This window comes from Ornithodoros turicata, chromosome 3 (genome assembly GCF_037126465.1).
Source record: "Ornithodoros turicata isolate Travis chromosome 3, ASM3712646v1, whole genome shotgun sequence".
Lineage (NCBI taxonomy): Eukaryota > Metazoa > Arthropoda > Arachnida > Ixodida > Argasidae > Ornithodoros > Ornithodoros turicata.
The window spans coordinates 42,388,463-42,411,531 of NC_088203.1; the positions used below are offsets into that span (position 1 = coordinate 42,388,463).

A 23,069-nucleotide genomic window follows, 5' to 3' on the forward strand; every position below is an offset into this window, starting at 1 on the left:
AGCGGCAACGTTGCCACACCGCCTTTCAACATGTCCAAGTTATGTAGTGACGGAGTGCGCAACACAATCCTGCTCTCGATGCTTGCTGCTTATGTCGCAATGTAGCGCCATGCAGAACCGGCAGATGTGTCCATGATTGAAGCTGGCCTTGAACCCTCCAATACGATGACTTGAAAGGTTATCACCTGAGAGACAAAGCACACTGCCTTTGACGTTTCTACCGTTCACACTTATCCCTTCTGTCTCCAAGCTTTCCACGTCCCGGTGCAGCGGTTCAAGTACCTTATCCATCCCATATTTTTCTATGTATTTCTCTTTGCATATGAGTGCCAAATGGATGTGTGCAACATGTGTCCTCAGGTGAGCTGGTGCATCGAAAACTGTGTAGTACACTGCCATGAGTTTGTGTTTTTGTCTCTGTGCTCCTATGGGGTTGCAAACTTCGAACTCGTCTGTGTAGAGATGGATGCACAGCTTTTGGTGATCACCACAAAAATATTCATGGACTCTAAAAGCGGTCCCATCAAATACCGAGTTCAGCATGCTGTCACTGTCAGTGTGGTAACCTGTGAACGATGGACTACACCATTCGAGGTAGCACTTCAGAACTTCCAAGACTGGCACGTACTGGTAGCTTGCACGTGCTCCACTTGCTTCATCTAGGGACACGCAGAGAGGTGAGACATAACTGAACATGTCATCCCAAAAGCGTTCACGGCCAGCCTTTGTACGCAAGTGTGAAACTTCTCGATCAATGTAGGGCCCGACATTCTCCGGAGACAGCTCTGAAAGCTGTGCTCCTAACTTGTGAAGCAGTGACATAGTGTCATTTGCAATCTCATATATGGTAGACTTGGGAAGTTTTTTCCCCTCTTTCCACTTGAGTAAGAACTGGGCAAAGTTTTTCCCTATACTGTCCTCCGCTGCTGCTTCCAAGGCTCTGCTGCTTGTACTTGGAGTGATGTCTGCTACTTCGGCTTCACTCTCCTGTTGCAGAGGGCTGATGCTTCTGCCAACATTCTCATACTCACTATCGTGCGTTGTGTCAACACTTTGAGGACATCAGGATGCGGAATACTTGCGGGTACATTCTGTGGGTCCTCATCACTGTGTCTCGTGAGGATGTGACGACGAAAGGAAGGGAATGACTCAAATGTTACACAACAGTTTCCCAAATCACATTTCTAATTCCGCTCGTGCCCGTGGGATGACCTTACGTGACGCAGGAGCGATTTTAGAGTGAAAGCCCTGTGACGACAACGGGGACACCGAAAGTGCCTGACTGGAGGCATCTGTAATATGACGACATTGATGTGTTAGACCCACACTATACATTTTTTTTAAAAGTTGAGTACAGAGCACTTCACGAGGAGAGCAGTAAAAGGAAACCGGAGGGTGTCTTTGTGGCACTGTGTTCGAAACAGGTGCTACCTTTGACGGAGCACCTGCTTGTAACTCAAGTAGCAGAGCGTCTCTTTCTTTTATCGCTCTCGTTGTGAAGCGCTATGTACTGCGCAAAGCACACTGTAAAATATTTATTTATTGCACAAATGGTTCGAGTAAAATTGGCCATAACATTTCACTCAACATGGCACTCAGAATGTTTTTCTTTTTAAAGATAGATACACATACAAGCACGTGCATACAAAAACAAACAGTGAAAGATTTGGTCAGATTCGCATTAAAGGAATTTAACAACGGTACGTACCCTACATATATGCAGCACGGTTCAGCGATGACATTGCCGGGTGAACAGCTACGCTGCTCATCTGAGTTCGCAGAGTCGCAACACCCTTCTCAGCCCGTTCAGTACAAATAATCACAGACACACCGTGCACAATATTGGGCCTCCTGTTAAGCCCTGACCTCCTCATCATGAAGTATAGTTTCGGTTTAGCAACACCGGGAATTCCATTGTTTGCTACTGCGTTAGAGGGATTAAAACCTTCGTGGAGCAATTGGGCGTACTCGTATATCTTGATTACGCGATATGCCGCAAAAGACGAAGGCTGGGCTTTTTTACTTGTTAATGTGATGAGTGCGCAAATCGGCACGGGTCCACGCTGGGTAAAACACACGAGAGACTGAAGTGCCAAGACAAACATCATTTAATCTATCCTAACATCTATTTACACGACAGTGGCCGCAACAGAACAACAAGATTTCGGCTTACAGTCTGGCAAGGTGCGGTGACCTCCTTTCTTTCAGCGGCGGAGTTCTTGCTTCTCTGGGCGTCGGTGACTCCTCTTTTGTTCACTGGGGGTGTGAGTCATCACTACTGTGCGGACAAGTCGGCGGGCACCTCCACAGAATGCAGCTCCACGGCGAGGCAGCGGTCGGAGTCGCTGGGACGGCTTCAGAACTTTCGTTGGCGCTCTCGTATGAACATCGACAACTCGACTGGCAGAGATTCCCCGGTGCTCTTCTCTTCCCTTTTTCCCGTGGACGCTTTTAAGGGTTCTCCAAGGTCTCGGCCTTGCTCGTGACCCAGAATGGCCGGTCGCTAGGCGCATTCCTGTGTATTGTGAAGACGCCTGGGCAAGGACACTCTCACGCAATGTTCGTCGTGGAGGTTTCCATAGATGAAATCGAGTGCGATATTAGCAGAGCATACATCCTTCACATTAATTCTTGCACGATAAATGAGAACAAGTCACTAGCGCCATTCACGACGGCGGCGGCCTTCTTTATGTTGGTCGCTGCCGAGCCTCGTTTTCAGTACAACCTCATGGTGATCGGTAGCGTAGCGCGGTTTTAGAATTTGTTTTTTTCCATTACTGAAGTTTGTCATCGGCACTTCTGGCTTCAACATTGCGGGATTACATCAATGCTGTTTTGTGCGCAACAGCCATGGCATCGGTGTCGTGCTTGGTTGTTGAGTGACACGCGTCTCAACACGTTGAAAGCTGCAGTTCGAGAATGTTCATTACTGTCGCCGGTGGTGAACGTAGACAAGGACAGATTTCAGGTAATAACATTGCACTTTAGACAGTTTTTCTAAGTTACAGTAAAACGTAGTATAAGTAGCATACTGTCACGGAACTCATTGTTTCATCAGGTCTTCGACGAAGTCTTTCAAAAAACATAGACGTAGTGGATGAGGAAGTCTCAAGTGTTTGTGTTGACTGCTGTGAGTTGCTTATTGCTTTCAAACGCGTTGCATTATTAATGAAAGGGATGCGTTCATACGTAACACCAAGCCCTTCATGGTGTTTCATGTACAACTCACTTGCACGTAGTTTGTATTTCCGTCTTAATGGCGACTGATTTATGATGTAATTTGCCACGATGAGGCCATTTTTGCTCTCCCAGGTGCGTCCAACCGCAGTGGAAATACCTGAAACCATCCACTCATCTGTTGTTACTGAAAGGTTAGTACCAGGCGGTTTAAATCTTTCAGTGCGAAAAATAATTGCTTTAAATTTCCTTTCTTACAGTGGAGTGTTAGGGATGAAATGGACTACCACAGGCGAACTGTGCTACACCTGAGGACAGTTACAAATGTAACAATTTGAGCTTTGTAATGATGCCACTGCTTCATGTTTGTTTTGACTTTCCTTCACTAAATTCACTAAAGGTTCACTTTGCTTCACAAAGGGTTCACTTAAGTTTACTTCGATAAGCTACTACTATGAACAAATAAAATGTGGCTGCCGACGACAAGGGTAATAATATTGTAACACATCTTCAGTCACAGTGACAACGAACCTGGTGACCGTGATGGCAGGGGCCATGAAATGCTGGACTTTACTACAATGAAAGAAAAGATGGAGGAAGGGTCACTGTCGGCATCAATGCACAGAAGGATGGTGGAGGAACTATACCAATCAATGGTCCGCTGCACGCTGTATGTGTGTGCCTTTTTATCAGGGAGTTTATAGCAGGCATTCAAATTAGTGATGGCATATTTCACAACAGTGTAAATATTGAACAGCTTTCTGTTATATTATATAGGTATCCTTCTGCAAAGTTTTACGGGAAGGTTGCGAGCACGCTTGTATCACTGTACCGTGGCCTAGCTGACGGAAATGGCAGTGGTTACGTGAGTTTCTTATATCCCTACCCTATGCTCATTATGCTATGTCAACTGGCACTTGATGGACTGTGTCTTCTTTCTGCACCTTCTTTTTTTTTAGGACTCTTGGGTCATTTGTTTGCGCAATAAATTTAAAAATGAAAGGCGTAAGGTCACTACAAACGAGATGGTCGCAGAATCACGGTCAAAGTTTGGTACGAAAGGAAAGCCTTCGCAGAGGATTGACACAGCAGTGGTGAGACGGCACAATTATTGGTGTGTTCCAGAATCAATCATGATGTATTTTGTGCAGTTTCAAATGTATTTATTCACACATATAACAGGATGATGGCGCATGCAGGATTGGCCTTGCCCAAAATAAATAGAACTCGTACAACAAACCACCACAGCAAAGCGAAACGATAATACGAATAGAGCAATGAGAATGATTTTCCAGTGCAAAATTTAAAGCTCTTTGACAAAATAAAAAGTAAACCAGAAATATTGCTTATGTTCTCTTGTACATCGAGAGAACATGATAAAAAATCCCTATAAAAATCCCTCATTATTGAGCCACTGTGTTTGGACGTTTGATCTGGAGTGACCAATATTTCTACTTTGCAGGCATGTGAGGCAGTAGACTTATTAGCATATTTTTTTCAATTCTTGTCAGGTGAAGTAAATTTAAAAATGCCGGATTGTGTGACTGCAGCTGACATTCATCGTGACATGTGAAAAAGCCTAAAAGTAACTTAAATTCTCAGTGATGCAAAAATAATCAGTAAGGGCCCTGTCATATGGTTTTAACTGTTGTATACTCTATTTTAGTGACACCTAAAATAAACAAATTAAAATAAGTAGGGTATTCGCACTCGCAGGGGTACTCACACTGGCAACAGCACATGTAAGAAAGCAAGACCCAGCCTAGGGTACGAAATCTCATGTTCTACGGATACCGATCCAAAGTGAAATTTCTCAAAAAGAAACTAAAAATCCAGAATAGGCCTTGCAAGAGCAGTGGAGTTCAGCAACAGCATGAGGTTGTGTGATCACGTAAGGCTTGAAACGCATCATGCAATAATGATTTTCCTCAGGCTGGATTACTCTAGTGAAGTCAAGAAATTTCAGTGCATTAATTCACTTTCAGACCTCCGTTGCATACAGGCCCTGAGGGTCCTCAGTGAGATCTTCAAGGAGAAGAAAGCAGTGGACACTTTATTTCTTCATGAGTCGGTGAGCAGTATTATCATTTTGTGCTCACTTAACCGTGGACATGCATATTGCATTCACCTTAGTGGCGTAGCGTGCTGGGAACCTTGGGGGCAGTGATCCAGGGTACAGAATTGTGGGCCACAAAATGTCAGTGGGGAACAGCACTGCCGGTGTTGATGTGAAACAGAGAAGTTAGATTCTCCTCCACAGAAGATCTTCAGTTATGTTTGCACAAAATAACGTTGTATTGGGTGACATTGTCGAGATTTTAAAGAAAATCATGCACGGTATTTCCTTTTATATGCAGAAGATTTATTTTAGCGCAGCAAGTAGTGCATGCTATCCCCAAACCATGAAAGGGAGTTGAGGGATGTGTTTATTGGAAGAAAAAAGAAAGGGAGGAAAGCTTAGTCCGGCATAGGCTGACTTGCTATTCCTTAAGAAAAGAAGAAAAAGAAGCACAAAAAGATACACGTTTCCAGTTACGAATTAACAAGTGGGTGATGAGGTGGTGTTACACCTCTTACCCCAGGAACTGGGGGGGGGGGGGGGCCCATGCAACGCTGCTGATCCCTCTCACATTTGAATCCTACCGGAAATGCTTTGTGGCAAACCTCCAAGGAGCGAATATCCTGAGAAAAGTTGCGAACTTAGCTCTGTACTGGGGACTCTGCATCAGAAATCCTCGGTAGTCCACATCATTGTATTACGTATGTCAACATGCAGAGTTCGGTGTCTTATGAAAGGTAGCTAAATGCTAAATGGAATACAGCTAAATTGTGCATTCAGTATGTGTTATAAGTAACCTTTCGTGGACTCTTTCCACTGAAAACTGAGTAAGAAATTGCGCAGGCAAAGTATCAAACTTGAAACGGGGGTTGTCGTTTAGCTGAAATGTTGAAATAACCATTGCTCTAACTGTATAATTTCGAAGTGCTACACCATATTTCACTGCACACAATTATTGGAGAGCTTGTGATGTGAAAGGAATTTGGAGAATGAAAGCATCCTATGAATGTGGTGGATGCTCTTGAGATGTTTATTTCTCATCTTTTTGCCCCAGGCTGATGCATTCCCAGCGACCCCACATGTATGCTACAGCGGAACGTCATTGGAGGATGCACAAATACTGAAGCTTGTAGTGGAAAGCACTCCACTATTCCATGTCGTTGAGGCCGTCGAAGGAATTTCTGCAATTCTAGCTGCATACTGGATCTTTGATGTTGTGTACTGCCCGAATCATCTTAATATGATGACCTTTTTTGAACGTGCAACTGGACTTGAAGCGCCGCCTCTTCAACCTCCAGTCAAAGCATTCCTCAACAAGCACAAGAATAACCCATAGCCCTGCATGACCCGAGCTTACGTGCAGGAACTGTTATACGATGACTGTGGCAACTCCGCAGAGCATCTTTCAAAGATCGGGGAGTTTTTCCTTTGAAGTGAGAGTGAAAGCTACATGTTATACAACGGGGGGAGGGGGGAGCGTTAGAACAGGAAGCTCTTCTACCTGTTGTCATAATGTTATTTGTATTATCCCTGTTAATCCAACTGCTAATCTTAATGAAAGGCCGTGGCCTCAATACATGTTACCGCCATTGTGACATGGATCCCGTGGAGGAGAAGACTGTGCCAGTGACTTCATTCAGAGGGAGAAAAAAAACTTTCTTCTAGTCAGTCATTGCTTTTTCTAGTCAGTACAAAGCTGGGCTGTGATGTAAACCTCCTCTGAGCAATGATGCCAATTGCTGGCATATGTATCCACTGTGTGCAACAAAAGCCAGCTCTTTGCCTGCTCAGCACCAAGCGGTGCAATAGTCATTGGTATTATTGACGTTATGTATATTCAGTGGCACCAAGTTACCATAATTCTATGTAGCCATTGATAAGTTATTGCATAAACATTGCTTTATTTTCACACAAGACGTCTTCATTTGTTTTACCCACACAGTGTTACCCATTACCTTCCATACACACTGTGTGATATCAATGAGAAGAGTTTAGCTGCAGCAAACATGCCATCATAGACCCAGCCTGGGTTATGGTATATTTCTGCACGCTACGTACACTGTGCTGTTCTTCTATTCAATACAGGGAGCTTCACAAGGAGCGATAAAAAGAAACTGGATATTGTCTTTGTTGTATGCTTGTGTTAGGAACAGGTATTACATCAAAAGTCGCCAGTGTTTCTTACACAAGTACCACAAAGACAGCCTCCGGTTTCCTTTTATCGCTCCCTTTATGAATCACTCTATTGAGTAGAGAAAAAAAAATACTGTATATCTTCCGGTTAATATTGCACAGCATATTGCACCCTTGTTTAGATTACAGCCTTAACTCATTTACACTTAAAGGGTGTTAAATTACACCTTAAAGGGTGCGCGCCCTGAACCACCCTTTTCACACCTTAAAGGGTGTAAAAAAGTTTAGAGTGTATACCGATGCGATTGCCACGAAGTGTATAAATGTCCAGGCGTGAGAGCACACTGTACGTGAGGTCGAATCCTTCTATAGGTATTTTCTTTTATGTGAGTCATCTGTCTTGCAGGTACTTCATTGACGTATCGAATACAGTTCACCGACCATACCTGCGGACCATCACAGTCGTCACTTTGTTTCCTATTTTCCATTTCCTACTCTGATAACAAAACCACAAAAACAAAATTGTGTGCAATGAAAAATTGGGGCTGCGCCACGAAGCTGTTTAGCATAATATACTGGGTTGTCGGCTGTACGTGTGCAGAGTACGCGTGGTTTTCAACCAAAATTATGCAACCCAGTTTCATGCCACATTTCCGTGGACAATTTTTGATTTATGCTTACATTCTGCAAAAAAATTAAAAAAATCATAAGGCGGAAGCTGGTATGCTCTTGTTTCCCAAAACGATGTCGGGCAATTGATGGTGTCATTTTGTTCACGTGACGGTGCCTTCCTCGAGTTCATACTGCACAATACCCGTCCCGTTTTTCCATGTACTCGCTCATTCGCCCAGACACCAGGAATGTTTCTTTGCCAGCAGTAATAAAAAGAAAAGGAAGGAGCGCCAAGAGACTGATTTTCATAACCGATTTATAAGCCCGAACGCGCCGCTTCTTTATGCTCTGGAGCCACCCTCCACAACGCACCTGCTCTAAAGCGATGCAAACTAAACAACATTTTGTGTCCCTTACGGATGGCATCCGAGTGCAGCGCCACAGAGTCCCCAACTCTAAATACAACGCTGAATGGCAAGCCCTTCCTCTCCCACGCATGATACATCCGATATAACAGCCCGCCGCTCCTTAATGCTGGAGCCATCGCCACAACACCACACCTGCTCTGAGGCGACGCAAAACTTAGAGCGCGAGCGCGCAGAGGTCAGCCCACCTCCCTTGCTCCTTGTCATTCAACCATGTGCAGCTCCGCCCAAGCGACCGAGACCCCGACTCCAAAGCCTGAACATAACAGTGAACTGCAAACGCTGTCCCTCCCACCCACCAGAAACAAGGTCACACATACAACTGAAGCCTTCCCGCCACTACCGTTAAGCTCAGATTATCACAGGGCACGAGAACAGGTACGCTGAAAATGGGGTACCATATTCATGTCTTGTCATGCATACTTGCAATGCATACTTCTATGAGCAGTTGTATGCACCCACTCACCCACCCACGACTAATGTCAACCCCACACCCTAAACCGGAGATTTCAACTTGAAAAACCCATCGCATGGTCTTCAAATTCAATATCTCATCTTCGCACATAAGATCAAACTCAGCATCAAATCATTGCCCGTCACTCAACATTACTGTCACCATCACATCATTGGTCATAATTCAGCATAAGATTCAAATTCACATCACATCATTACCCATCATTCAACATCAAACTCAACATCACATCACATCATTGTCCATCATTCAACATCAAACTCAACATCACATAACATCATTGCCCATCACTCATCATCACATCATTCTGAGTGATGTGATGGTGAATGATGTCGGTGATGGGCATCATGAGTGAATTTGCCGACCTATAAACGTCACTCATCACAACAGCCATGTAAATGGCATGTATTGCTTTTACACCCCCTGAGAGTTGTAAGCTGAACCAGAGAGTCGAACCGAACCCGAACCTGAACCGAAAACCGTTATTAACCGTTATTTTTGGCCGAACCGGAACTGAACCGAACCGAAACAGTCGACGCCATCTTGGAGGTGAACCGGAACTGAACCCTTAAAAAAATACCGGTAACCGGTTCAAATAACGGTTCATACGGAACTAAGGACGGAACAATGTTCATGTTGTGCATGAACATAAAAATTATCTTCTTTTTTTTTCTCTTTCCCTCTCTCTCCTTGTTGCTTCTTTTATCAGCTTCGTAGCCTTACTCTTGCTTGCCGAAAAAGTCGTGCCCTGTACGAATGCTCCGGATTTTCTCGAGACGAGAAATAACAACAACAACTTTATTTTAAGATGATGAATAGGAAGTTATGACTGAAAACTGTTATAAGTAATAATGCCTAAGACACGCACAAGAATATACAGGGTGTCCCAGTTAAATGCGAACATCACACATATAGATCACTTTTTCTGAGATGAAATCAAGTGCAATATAGCATATGCTGAAGGGTACTCCTCAGGAGGGCATTACCAAACTCCTAAGGCGATGCCTTAACTAACTTTCAGTAAATAACTTTTTAATTATAAAAGCTACGAAGTTGTCCCAATGAGAACATCGTGAAGGAATACCTTTTTTTCCTCTTTATTTTCTTCATTGCGCATCTTCGGAGACAGGTCTTTCCTTCACCCCCAATGTGACATGGTGAAGGAAAACAATGCCTCCTAATTCCAAGCAGGACAATGTACTGAAAGTCGAGTGCAATAGGGGTGGACGGGTAGGTGGAAGATCTTGAACAGACTCTTGAAACTAAGGAACATTGATAAGACACATACCGTCCACCCCTATTGCACTCGACTTTCAGTACATTGTGCTGCTTGGGAATGTATCAGGTGACTCTGTTGGAACTGGCCTTATCTTGGGTTGACGCAAGAGACGATAGTGTGCTCTTTCACCCTCTTTTTAAAGAATATTTAAGATTAAAAAGATTAAAGTTTAAAAAAATATGTTCGCATTTAGCTGGGACACCCTGTATATTACCATTAGGGATGAACGACAGTTTTGGAGAGCATTCAAGAAGTGACATATTATAATGTACTAATCAACGTGGCCTATGCAGGGTGTCCACCCTAACTGCAGACATGATCGTTGACACATATAGCACTGTACAAAGCTGACTGCCCTCCTATGACGTTTGTGTTACGAACAGGTGTAGCATTGTACGATCAGACCGTTTGTAACGCAAACGAGGAGAGCTGTCAGTTTTTCTTTGACATCGCCTTGACATCGCAGTTCGCTTTGGCATGATCATTTCTACGGTTATCGTGGATACCCTATATATGTCTATATAAATGCGAGTAGGCAGACCAACCGATGGATATGTCGTGGGTTGTGCGACTTTAGATCTTTCAAATTTTCTCTTCGTTTTCTTTTCCATTTTTTTTCTTCTGTTCTTTTTTGGGCAGTGCATTGCAAAACAAACTGTCTGAGCTCAAATACAGCATGCGTCCGTGTGTACGACGCTGCGGGATAAACTACCAACATGCGTGTGTGATCTTACAAAAGAACATACTACGCTACTTTTCTTTGTGCATTCGAAATAAAAAAGGTAGAGCCAAAGATACTGCCACCGTATTTAAAAATCGTTAATCTGTCGAAAATGAGTCGAACTCTCTGTTTGCTCATCCTCTTGCCCGTGCTGTGTCTTTATTTCACAGACACTTCACTCTAACGGCGACGTGGTAGCACTCAGTCATGAACTATAACGCGCCTTTCACATAAAGACCCCGGGCTCAGAATCGCACAATTCCAATCCAACTACCATCAAGCGTCGTTTGCTGATTAACGTGTATTCGTGTCTCCTTACTGGTGCACTCTAAGAAATTTCGTTGAAAAACAGACATATTTACATGAACCGTTGCTGTAAAATTTTACAGAACCATTTGTAGACCTGCTTTAACAGGGCTGCTCGGTCAAACGAAACAAAAATGGTCGCTGAGGCGGTCTCCGCTGCGGAGAGTCGGAGTATGTTTTGAAGCAGTCAGGTAGCCTCGCAGAAGAACCTAGATACAGAAGTTGGAAGCAGGACTCGCCCAACTCGACAGTTCGCCCACACCGTTATTGCTTTGAAGCAGGAACAGCGCAAGAACGTTTCAAAGTGTCGACGGACGCCGTGGCAACCGTCATTCGCTGTTCTCTTCGCCTGCCCTGCGGTCCTGTTGAAGCGTTGGTATGTACACTGCAATTTCTGTTCTTGTAGTGCTTGTAGTGCAGCTAATATTCCGGTAATGGAGTGATAGTTTGGGCTTCTTCGCATACATTGCTTAGAATAGGGAAATCGTGTTTTCTACTTGTCACCCCGCAGGGGAAAAGCAGACGCTGTCGTGTTCGTAATGTCGGTTACTACAACCATTCAGTTGGTACGTCAGGCATGGCAGCAAAAGCAATATTGCGTTCATGCAGTTGATATCGTGTTGTGCTCGTGATTCTTGTTATTTTTGTTGTTTGCGGAATATGATATTCACGCCTTTAATTGAGGGTACCATAATTCTTCATCTCGGTAGGTGTAAGTTACACGTTCTTGTTCTGTTCCTTTTTTCACAGATGACGTATGTAAGATGCAACATCGATGTCTTCACGCACGAGTTACTTTACACATCAAAGGAAACATCTTAATGTCAGCAAGTATAAGTTTCCATGTTTTGCGTCTGAATGCAATGCGAAGCGTTTTCTTCACATTCCGTTTTCTCTTCGCAGTGCCTAAGAAATCCTGCTCGTAAAAAGCAACAACTGCCGGCTCCAACGATTTCCAGCATGGAGGAAACTGAATCATTCTATCTTGAAGAACTTCAGGTACCGACAGAATAAAGGAGCATACAAGACCTGATTTTCTCCTGTAGGTAAGCTTTGTGCTAAGATTGCATGAATGTGTGCTTGCAGCATAATAAAGCACATTATAGCAGTGCACGTTGCTCTCCAGGCAGGGTAACCAATCCAGGATTTCTCTGTTCCATGCACGCTATATATCAGAAATTGGTAAGTTATGTGCTCAGATCGTGTTGTTGAAGCCAGGAGTACTTTGCTGCATTATGGAGCACATTGTAGTAGTGCACTTTGCGTTTCAGGCAGGAGAACCACTGCAGGTGTCGCTCTTCCACCCACACCAGTGATCTTATCAATTGGTAAGTCGCCCATGCAAGAAACTCTGGGGAAAAGCATAGGACAGATCATGAACGTGCTGAGGAACATTCATACCAATAGTTTCCTCCAATGTTTAACTAGCGCAGACATTTTCTTTTTCCTGCTAACTATAACGGACACAATACAAAACTGTCCCAAATGACAAATTGCACATATGGTTTGAGTACCCTGGACTATACAGCCCTCAAACATATGCACAATGAACAGAACAATGTCCATCGTATGTACCTAGTCCCAAAATTACAGTTGTAAGGTTGCGCTGTCATTTGTGCCACTTCCTCTTGCTAATACTGTACTTTGGATGGGGTATACATTTCAGATGCTTCCTTGAGATCTATCAACCGGCGGAAGCTACATGAAGGCACAAGAAGCATTGTTCGAGCACAGAGAAGGTTCTCTTGTTGGGGGTATCAAGCAGCATCAAACAAATGCTTGGATACTTGAATAGACCTTCAGAGAAGCCCCTCTGCACATGAGAAGAGTTAATGTATGATTGCAAGTATATGAAACTACAGGAAGATCATCAATAAAGACGAGCAGTTCTAGGACTGACGGTTTTGTCATGGACTTCACCACGTTTCTTGCAGGGTTTCTTACCTGTAGAAAGAAATCCTTCCAAGGCAGTGGACAGAGTGCTGAAATTTTTATATAGCTACAGAACTAGCATGTAATATGTAACTGGGGCCTTGTAAAATTTACATCAACCTGTTCTAATGCAACAACAGGAAAGCCTGTTGCTACAACAGACAATACCGGTTATATCAACAGTCCCTGTAAATTTATCGAAACAGGCCTATGTAAATATTCACAGGACTCCTGGACTATTTTTTTCCTGCACTCTCCTGTTAAAACAACAGAGAAATTTTTCTCAGTGGTGATGAATATATAAATATCGATGACCTAAATGATTTAGGCCGAGGTATAGCAGGCTTGGTTGACTGATATATTCCTGCCGAGACTCTGCGAGCACACGGTGGATTCGTTAACTTCCGCGACATGAGGCACTTGCTGGGGCAGTCAACACAAACCAGTAATTCATGGTTACGCTGCTGTCGTAATCACTACTAATATTGTCATTAATTTCGCGCAAAATCTTTCAAAATCTTGAACGACCGTTGATGTTTTCCTGTCCACTGTACCAGCACTGTACGACACAAACGGAAGTGTGCTTCAACCTGAATGTTGTGCCTCATTTCCACCTCTGACCCCTGAACCGGTTCACGAACCGAACCATTTGGAAAAAAAACGGTTCGAACCATTATAGTTGCCTCCCGGAGTTGAACCGGAAGTGAACCCTTACCGTCGAACCTAAACCCGAACCGAACCGATAAACGTTTCGGTTCGACTCTCAGCATTATGCAGAAGGATATAATTCATGCACGGTTCTATATTGCTGTTTTCGACAAGGCAAAAAGAGTGCACCCTTTGATTTGATTTCAAAGAGCTATGCTATGCACTCACTTCTCAGACCTCATGAGCACGTGCGAACACATGCCCGGGTGTTTTCTGTACCCGTACTGTGAGCGATCGCATGGCATTCGAAGCTTTCGCGTGCACGTTGGTCGGCTACAATGCTCATAAAAAAGGTACATGCTAGACTGTAGCAGCATGTGACGGGCTACACAACGCGGCATGATAAGCTCTATTGCATTGCTGCATGACATAGACATCTGCGGTTCAAAGAAGCCATCTGGAGAACGCGGAGTCCCGCAGAATGGTTTATAATATGATCTTGTTTTACATCACTCGTCGTCCCATAATATCGTCGTCGGCGTTACACATCGATAAAACGTTAGTCGCCCCATATCGTTGTACGGTGTGTCATACACATACAGCGCTCTTTTCCTGTAAAAATAAAACAGTGTCGGCATTTCGTTGCTGAAACAGCTATCGAAACGGCAGTCCATTTCCTCCGGTAATTGCCCCTACTCGGCACCTCCAGTAAGGGGGATAACGTAGACGCGGGTTCATCAAAACTTTTTGAGCTCGCAACCTTCAGGGCGCTTCGTGCCACGTTGGAAGACAGTCAGCAACTGTTGTCAGGGTGACAGAAATTGCTTGACTATTGCTCACACTATGAAGTCGTACTTCTCAGAAGTACAAATTAATGTTTTTATACATTCGTGTCAAAGAGAACTACAATATTTTGGGAGATTACCGAATGTCAGACACCTGGTTTCCAATGGCTTAAATTAATTAGGTTTCGTAAGATACGAGATATAGTCCATCATTCAGCGCAGCACGTCATTCAGTCTGATTAACAGAGCCGACACAAAGGGAAGACTTACAGCCAACATTCCACAGGCGATTAGACATCCCTTGAGCTGAACATCCAGGTTGACGAGAAAGGATACCGTAATTTGCTCCCCAATCCATATCTCGCCTACTGGGAACCCTCCCATTGTTGTCACCTGAATATAATGGTAAATTCAAATGGGTGGGCCATGGTTGTCCACAGTGAAACCTTACTTTTGTGCTTTGTAGTTATTAGAAGAGCCTACATTCCATTGCCGCTTTTATTGGGTTTGCAGAACGTCAATTGAAATGCTGTGTCAAACCTAATGTAACATATTGGCACACAAGCAAATACTAGCATAGGAATGAAAAGGAAACAAGATAGAAACGGGCCTGGTCGAAATTTCTTTGGTGCTTATTTTGTATTCCCTATTGACACCACGAAGCAATACTGCAGTCTGCTAGCGTTGGGGGGAATTGCCAGTGTCACATGTCACTGAGGACCCAGGATAAAACTCACACAGCAGAGCACAATCAGTGATATGATTGAGGCTCCTCTCTCAGCCTTGACCTTGAAGGGGTTTCCACAAAGAAGCCACAAAACCCGCAAAGAGCACTGATACGGCGATTGTCAAGAAGTGTGCGTACATGGCACTCATGAAAAAATGAATGGCGCTTAGAAATAGCGCAGAAATGGCGCTCATGTGACACTTGTGGATCACTATTAGGATATCGGTTATTGGTGGCTCAAACGTGTTTGTCTGACTTCTTCCACGATTTTCGTTTCCACGGTGACGCACCTGTAATATGTCCGGAGACGCCTTGCTCACACAGCTGGAGGACAGAACGGGGCCGAGGACCTTGAACATCGCGTTTCCCCTGGCATCAGTTATGGTGAAAGAAGTACCCCACATGGAGAAATCTTCGGAAATGAAGGCTATGCTTCTTCCGGGAGGGGCTTCAATCTCTAACTCCTGGAAAGGAAAAATGGGAACTATGGGAAGAGATGGGGAGAGAAGAAGAGGACGGCCGGACGCAGTGAAATTCGAAGACAAAACGCTCTTCCCTGTTCCGCCTACTTTCCACATTTCTTGGCCGTGAGCACAAGAAATGTGACAGTGTGGCAATGTGGAAATGCACGTTGCAGTGTGCAATATGGTGTGGGAGCCCCAGGGCGTCGCGACTAGTGGGCTCGCAAATCTGCAGAAACATGCCGAATTTCTGCCCGTGGAAAGTGCCCGCACTTGGATACTCATGCTAGAAGAGTCCTTGTTCTCTTCCCTGTGGTGACGGTGTAAGCAAAGTACATGTTGCAGCTCAACGCCGAGCCACCAGGTAAGAGTTGCGTTCTTCAAGTTCCGTTATGAGTAACTGTGCTCACACGTTCACATTAGCCAGTAGGAACAGTGATTGCTATTGGGAGACGTTTTTTTTTTTCTGTTTTCTATCCTTCTAGCCCAGCCGATTCGCGCTATGTGAAGAGTCAAAGTAAACTTCAGCCTCAGTTTTGCACATTACTGCTCATGCAGTGAAGGCCAAAAGCATGTAGCATCGCGTATATCCGATCGCGAGGCGATATTTTATGTTTTTGATAGATCACAGGGTAGCAGAGTCTGGGAGGCATTGCCATTATCGTAAAAATGTCATCTGTGTCCGATAAAGTATCCTTCAGAACTATTCTTCAATTTCACTGACTCCCGCTGTGAAAGCACACGTAAATCGGGCAACAGCTTGAATCAAAATCAAAACTGTATTCATTCCCGCCAATAACTGATGGATATCAATGTCGGTCATTGACATCCGCAAGTACGGCAGAGCACTCCCCCCCCCCCCCCCTGGAACGTAAAGGGGACGGCGCGTCGGCATCCCGCAGCTCAGCAGGTGGCGCTTGCAGTAATCTTGGGAACGACGTGACATTTGGAGTATGCGGCCCAAGCGAACACGTTCGAGCCTGCTCGCATTGGTGGCGTGCGGCCTTTTCAAGATATCCTTCGTATCAACATGCCCCCTTGTTTTTCTGATGTCTGCGTTCTTGTTTCACAGTAAGTATATTTTACGCTATTTGGACAATTCTGTCGTGTATGCGGTGACATTCCCACTCAATATGCGATGTTTCTTAATATTACGTTAGGCAGTGGATCTGAAATTGTCGTTTGTCGTACCGTTAATTGTAGCTTCGCGATAAGAGCAGGTGTAAAAGCAGCACTTATGCAACACCTTAAGTACGCTGTTTACAACCAAAAGAAAACTGCGCATACTACGTCAAGACGTGTCATAAGCTGTTTACCTGTCCAAGGCAGCCACAAAAGCACCCTTTGAGGCCACTCTGAAGTCGAAGAGGGCGGTGGAAGGCCATCACGCATCCGTCCTGTTGTGACATCGACATAGTGAAGGGTCTGTTTGCAGGTGTTTTGGAGGAGTCCAGGACAGCCCATTCTACGGCACGGCTAGATCACACGTCCCTAATGCAATACATGCGCATGATTTTTCATGTGTTTACGCAGAAGAGTCGTAAATGAGATCCTACGCGCTCTTCAATCAATACATGTGGTACATTGCCTCGAGTAAGAAGACGCACCTCGAAAAGGAACTCCGGAACGAGAAAAGTTTTCCGAATACTCCAGGAATGCATATTTCGGGACAAGTTATCCCCTGCAGTTGAACTCCGCCGACGAATCTGGCTGGCATACTATGACACCCAGTAGCATTGTCGTGTTTCACGCTTGAAAGTGTTGCGTGTACACTCATAATGTTGCGAATGATATACTTAGAATACACTTGCACACTCCTCAGGGAAGCACTTAATCTATTCACATTGACGGTGAATCGGCTTCCCCCAGGCATTTTCTCCTGTGCGTCACACTCAAGTGGAGGTCTACATTATTTGCTGGCGAGTGAACCACATACTTAACATTGGACAAGAACAAATCCAGCACTGGGACGGTGCCCATTAAAAACCAGAAGTCACACATAGAGCAGAAGAAAATCACTCTGGCATGGCAGTGTACCATAGCCATGAGACAAGCTGCACGAACTTAGCCCACACGACCGCAAAGGAAGCACGAATGTCCACGCTTGATGCGAACACCTTCGCCGTGCTAGGACGAGCAACGGACATCCCTGTAGAGTGTCGCTCATCGCTATCTCAAAAGTACGGCAGAGCAACCCCTTGAACGTACAGGGGATGGACGGCGCGTCGGCATCCCGCAGCTCAGCAGGTGCTGCTTGCAGAAATCTTGGGAACGACGTGACTTTTGAAGTATGCGGCCCAAGCGAACATGTTCCTTGCATGCTGCCGTGTTTGTCTGATGTTTGTGTTCTTCTTTCACACTAAGTATCTTTCACGTTTTTTCTACAATTGTGTCGTGTGCGGTGCGTAAGAAACGCACACAACTTTGTTTATAAAATGATGGATGGGCATGGGCAGTTTAGTCTCTATCCATTGCCGATGGTGATGGAAGGAATGAAGTAATGAGCCCCTTCGCAATAATGTTCCAAGTCATGTTGTTCCAAATAGGTCAAATAGGTCAATAAGTCAAATGAAGATATGTACAATCAACACTCCTTTAGTGTTAAACACTTGTTGAAAAAACACAAGAATAAAGAAAAGGGCAACATCTATATTGATGGTAATTGGCTTTTCCATCATCTATCATCATGCATACATATGATTAGGTGTGAAAACCAAAAGGGAACGTTTCAATTCCATCTGCACAAACGTAATGCTTTGTATCCAAAGGGTTGATAGCAATCTTTGTCACTGAGACACTTTTGTTTACATTGTCTTTGTGTACGATCAGGTTCTGTTTAATAGTGTGTATTCTGCCATACTTAAGAGCGTCTGTATACATGGAATAAAGAAGCTTCTGTGCTTCAGAATGTTTCACACCTTTCGCACGATTGTACTGGTTTTTGCTACTCAGGTCGAGAGCGTACAGTTTTGGTTTTAGACAAGAGAAACCGAGAATGTGATCACGAGGCATCTCGTTTTTAAACATTCCCAGTACCATCTTATTTTTCGCAGAATATAGCGGATGATCGGGGTCATAGCTAGAGTTATCCAGATGCTTGTCAGCTAGTTCGAGTAGTGCTTTCTCTTCACTCAACTTTATGGTGAAGGAATCTGTGTCCATATACAATAGTCTAGTATCTGGAGCTACACGAAGAAGATGGTTGTGGTAAAAATCAAACATCTTCAGCTTGGATAGTTCCAGTATCGTGAATCCTAGGTATGGTGGCTGTCTCATGCGGAGCACAGATTGAGGGAATTGGAAGAGGATGACATGAGAGCTCAGCGGTCGGAACTCCTTTAGGTTTGGTTTGCGTAGGAGTCTGAGCACCTGTTCGTCGCTTACTGTGAGACGACAGTTGACAAACTTTCTAACCTGCATACACAAACGTCCGCACACACTATTAATTGTAACCTTAGCTTGGGAGCTTTCGATTTCGAAGGCATTCGTAGCTCGTTTTCGAAGATCGCGATTGAAGTCCACATAGGATCGGAGAAAGGGCTTTTGATTAAACTTTAGAACCCTGTCAATTTTGGTGAGACGCAAGCCCAAATGCATATACAGCTGCAGATTGCGATAGTGCAGAAAATATCTCTCTTTGTCGAATAATGTCAACAGTAATTTTGCATCGGTAGCCTTCTGAGGAAGGTGAAACTTCTTCATCAATTCCTTTTGATACTCTGACAGCAGATCATAGGGAACATTTTCTCAGGGGCAACTGGCAGATCTCTGTGACGTTGGTGAATTTCTTTGTCATACACTAGATCTACCTCGAGGAAGTAACCTACAGGTGCGTCTTCTGCGAGGTGTGTTATATCCAAGTTCGCGATTTCATCCTCTGTGAGCCACTCGAAACCTCCGTAAGGCAGTGGCTCTCTCATTACTGAACCGTAAAGTCCATTAACGTCTATGTAGTGGATCAAGCTACTTGGGCTTTTGGGGTCAAACTGCTCTGTTCCTGGTACATTTGCAGTCGCTTTCCTCAGCGAGCACTGTGTAATACCTCCTCGTATACCATTCTCAATCAGTAGGTAGGTGTAAGGGTCGTGAATCAACTCTAGCTCTACCTTACTCATTTTTAGGGCGCAAGACATGCTTAATCCGGGAAGAGACACAAAGTGAAAAGGTTCAATCTTGTGAAAGCCAAGTGTCCACTGGCGAGAGCTCTGAAACACGTCTGCTAAAAGCAGCGCATCTGTGAGTAAGTATAGGTCTGAATACTCTCCCAGATTACGGAGTTGAAATTTTTCAAACACTTTCTGTGCATGACAATAATCTTCTTCACTTACTTCTGTCCCATTCAAGGTGTTGAAGAATTCATACCGAGGAGGTAGAGAAAGCTCATTGTAGGCTTCGAAAGTGGTGACAAAATTGTAACAAAACACTCCTTTGCAAACAACTAGTTGAAAGTGTTCTTCGTCTGGAAAAAATTAACGAAGACAACGAAAGTTGTCTTCACCTTTCTCACGTAGATTTTTCACTAATGTTTCAAGACTTGCATTCAGGAAGTCTAAACTATGTAGGAATCGATAAGAGTTTATAGCCTTTTATAGCCTTGAATTTTTGGGAGCTACTGGCAATCACATTTATGTCTAATTTATTAAGCAGATGCAAGTGAGACAAAAGAAAGCTCAAGTCATAGTTGGCATTGCGTGCAATGATTGGAATCTTAGGAGGCACTCTAAGTTTTAAGTTACAGGTGTTACACAAAGTTTGTCGAAATTTTCCACTTACGTGGCCATGGTCACGAACTTTTTGCTTCTTTGCAAAAGATTCTTTGCAAACGTTGCAGTGACTTTCTGTGGCATGCTGCTGCTCGTTTTCTGCGGTCATTTTTAGAGGGGCAATTGTACGTATCCATTCCAAAATGTCGTCATGGAGGCTGTGCAGTAGCTCCATAAAGACAGTGACACAATTAGGTCCACGATACAGATACTTTTGGAGGACATATGAGTCGGATGCGCGTATCACTAACAGGCAAAATGAAGAGGGGATGTGATCTTCATACACATTTCCTGAATCCAGACACGGTGACAGCACACTTTCAAAGTCATACACACAGTAGAAAGGAACTTCTGGCATGAGATGTTCTCCTGCCAATGCTAATGTCTATCCCTTCTTTGGGTAAATAGTCTTGGCCACTTTCTGTTGCTTACACATACTTAAATGACACTTCAGACTTCCCTCTGAGCAGAAACCCATTGTACATCTTTTACAATGGAATTGTTCATGTGGAACAAACAATCCATTAAAATTTAAATGAGCACAGAATGAGAGTCAACTAGTAACAAGTCCGCATGTTTCTGACGCTCCTCATCAACAACTTTGATGGGGTAAATGTAGTTTTCTTCATTTTCGTACGCGTACACATTAATACTAATTTCATTACATTTCTCAAATATCTCTACATCTTTTGGGAAAGCTATGGGAAATGTATCAGGAAATACATACTGTGTTATGTATGGTCTGTAGGATGATGCCCTACGTCTGTGATGCGAGGCAGGATGTAGTCCAGCAATCACGGAGAAGACAAAACACATGTTCTCTTCATCTTCATGTAGTCCGTAATCCACATTCAACAGGGAACGATACTTCAGTTTCAATTCACTCGGTAACTCAAAGTGGGAACATCCAATTAGTTGAGGAGCCAAACGTCCAATGTTTAGAATACAAGCAAGAATGCGAAAGAGAAAAAAACCGGAGCCTTGAATTTCTAAGTTTTCTAATGTTTGTGCTATCTCACTAGTCGACTGCGCAATCGAAGGCAGTACATCTCCCTCTGACCAAACAGTTCTCACTTTAGAAGGTACAAAATGAATCTCATGTCGTAACTCCTCATCGGGCGTATGTCGCCCAAGTTCTACTTTAAGAAATGTGAAGTAGCGCAGTGGGAATCTAAAGTGTCGCAATACATTAGCAAGATAGTGTTCATACTCATGAAAAAACGTTGTCACTTCATGCCCCGCCTTGTCTCTGTCATGTAGATGCAACACGAAGCGTTTCGTGTAATTTCGTAGAGTGCAGAGAGTCTCACAAAATGGTATGCAGGGTGCATGGAGTTCGTGAACGTTTGCCAGATGAATTTGAAGGCCCTCTACTGTTGCATAGCACTCACGTTCGTGTTGAGGACACAAGTGACAGGTCACCATGATGTGGAGAGAAGTGTCTTAGGATCAGAGCCGCCGATATGTCGATGCATTATCACTTTTTCTTCCCATAAGTGAATTGAATGGGATCACTCTGGTTTACACTTCGCAAAATAAACTTCGAGAATAAACTGCTCGAAATAAATCACGAAAAAATCCACGGTGTAAAGATAAAGCTGTAAAAATCAACTTTTGCGATACAAACGCTTCAGATTCAAACTTTCAAAATAAATCGTCTCTGATTGGTCGACATGCACGACAGCCTCAGAGCAGCGAAGGCTTTTGGCTCCCGCGTCTCAAAATAGTTCCCCGCAGGGTGAGGCTTTTTGCGGTGGGCTGGGAACGAGAGTACAGAGTCTCGACGAATCGTTTGCTGTATTCTCCGCCGGCTATCAGGTTTCTGTTGACACTGCAGTTAATGATTTGTTCTGCTGCTCGCCTGTCGAACTCTGAATTCGTGTCGTGTCACCAAATGAGTTCCCGGTGTTGGTCCCAGCCATGGTGGACACCTGCTATTTTATGAACATTGTCGCGAACATCGCCATTCTCCTGCAGCTGCCTTGGTTGTGAAGTCGTAGAGTTGAAAAGTGACGATCGACGAAAAAGCCTGATTCCGATACCGTGTGGATGTGTTGTGTTTATCCGTCTGTATGTGTTCTGTATGTGTAGAATCGTGAAATCGGAACCTGCCTGTGGTTTTCCTTTTGAGCCTACGTTCTGATAAACGCAGGGAACAGGTACTGGACAGACTCTCGAAATGCATTTCTGCAAATACGCTGCATATGAATGTGAAGAAATTGTTTGTTTGTTTGCAAGAAAAAACTATTTTCTCTCGGATGAATAACTTGAGTCAGCAGAGGTCCTAATTTTTTGTAACCAGCATACGGTAATCTCAAAGTGTAACAAAAGATGATTCTAATTTCAGGAACATCCACATTGATTCGCGCACCTTCCTAGACAACGATTTGCCATGCAAAAGCTGCAAAAGATGTATCTAGACGTAATACTTCAAGCACTTTGTTTTCACTGGTCTTTGAATACCCTGGAACCTAAGAATGCCATTTCCTTAAATACCGTGAAATTTTCTCACAGAAATTTTTGCATCTTTTTTATTCACGTGGATATACAGTGCAAATTCTGGTTATCA

At 44.0% G+C, this 23,069-nt stretch overlaps 1 long non-coding RNA gene across 1 annotated transcript; it reads right to left on the minus strand.

The window, feature by feature from the left end:
• Positions 1–14,823: 14,823 nt before the first annotated feature.
• LOC135386932 (uncharacterized) lies at positions 14,824–17,165 on the minus strand. Its single transcript, XR_010420721.1, has 3 exons — positions 17,054–17,165; positions 15,567–15,740; positions 14,824–14,942 (listed from the first exon to the last, which is right to left on the minus strand). It is a non-coding gene; the product is annotated as an uncharacterized LOC135386932 (long non-coding RNA).
• Between the last annotated feature and the right edge of the window lie 5,904 nt (positions 17,166–23,069).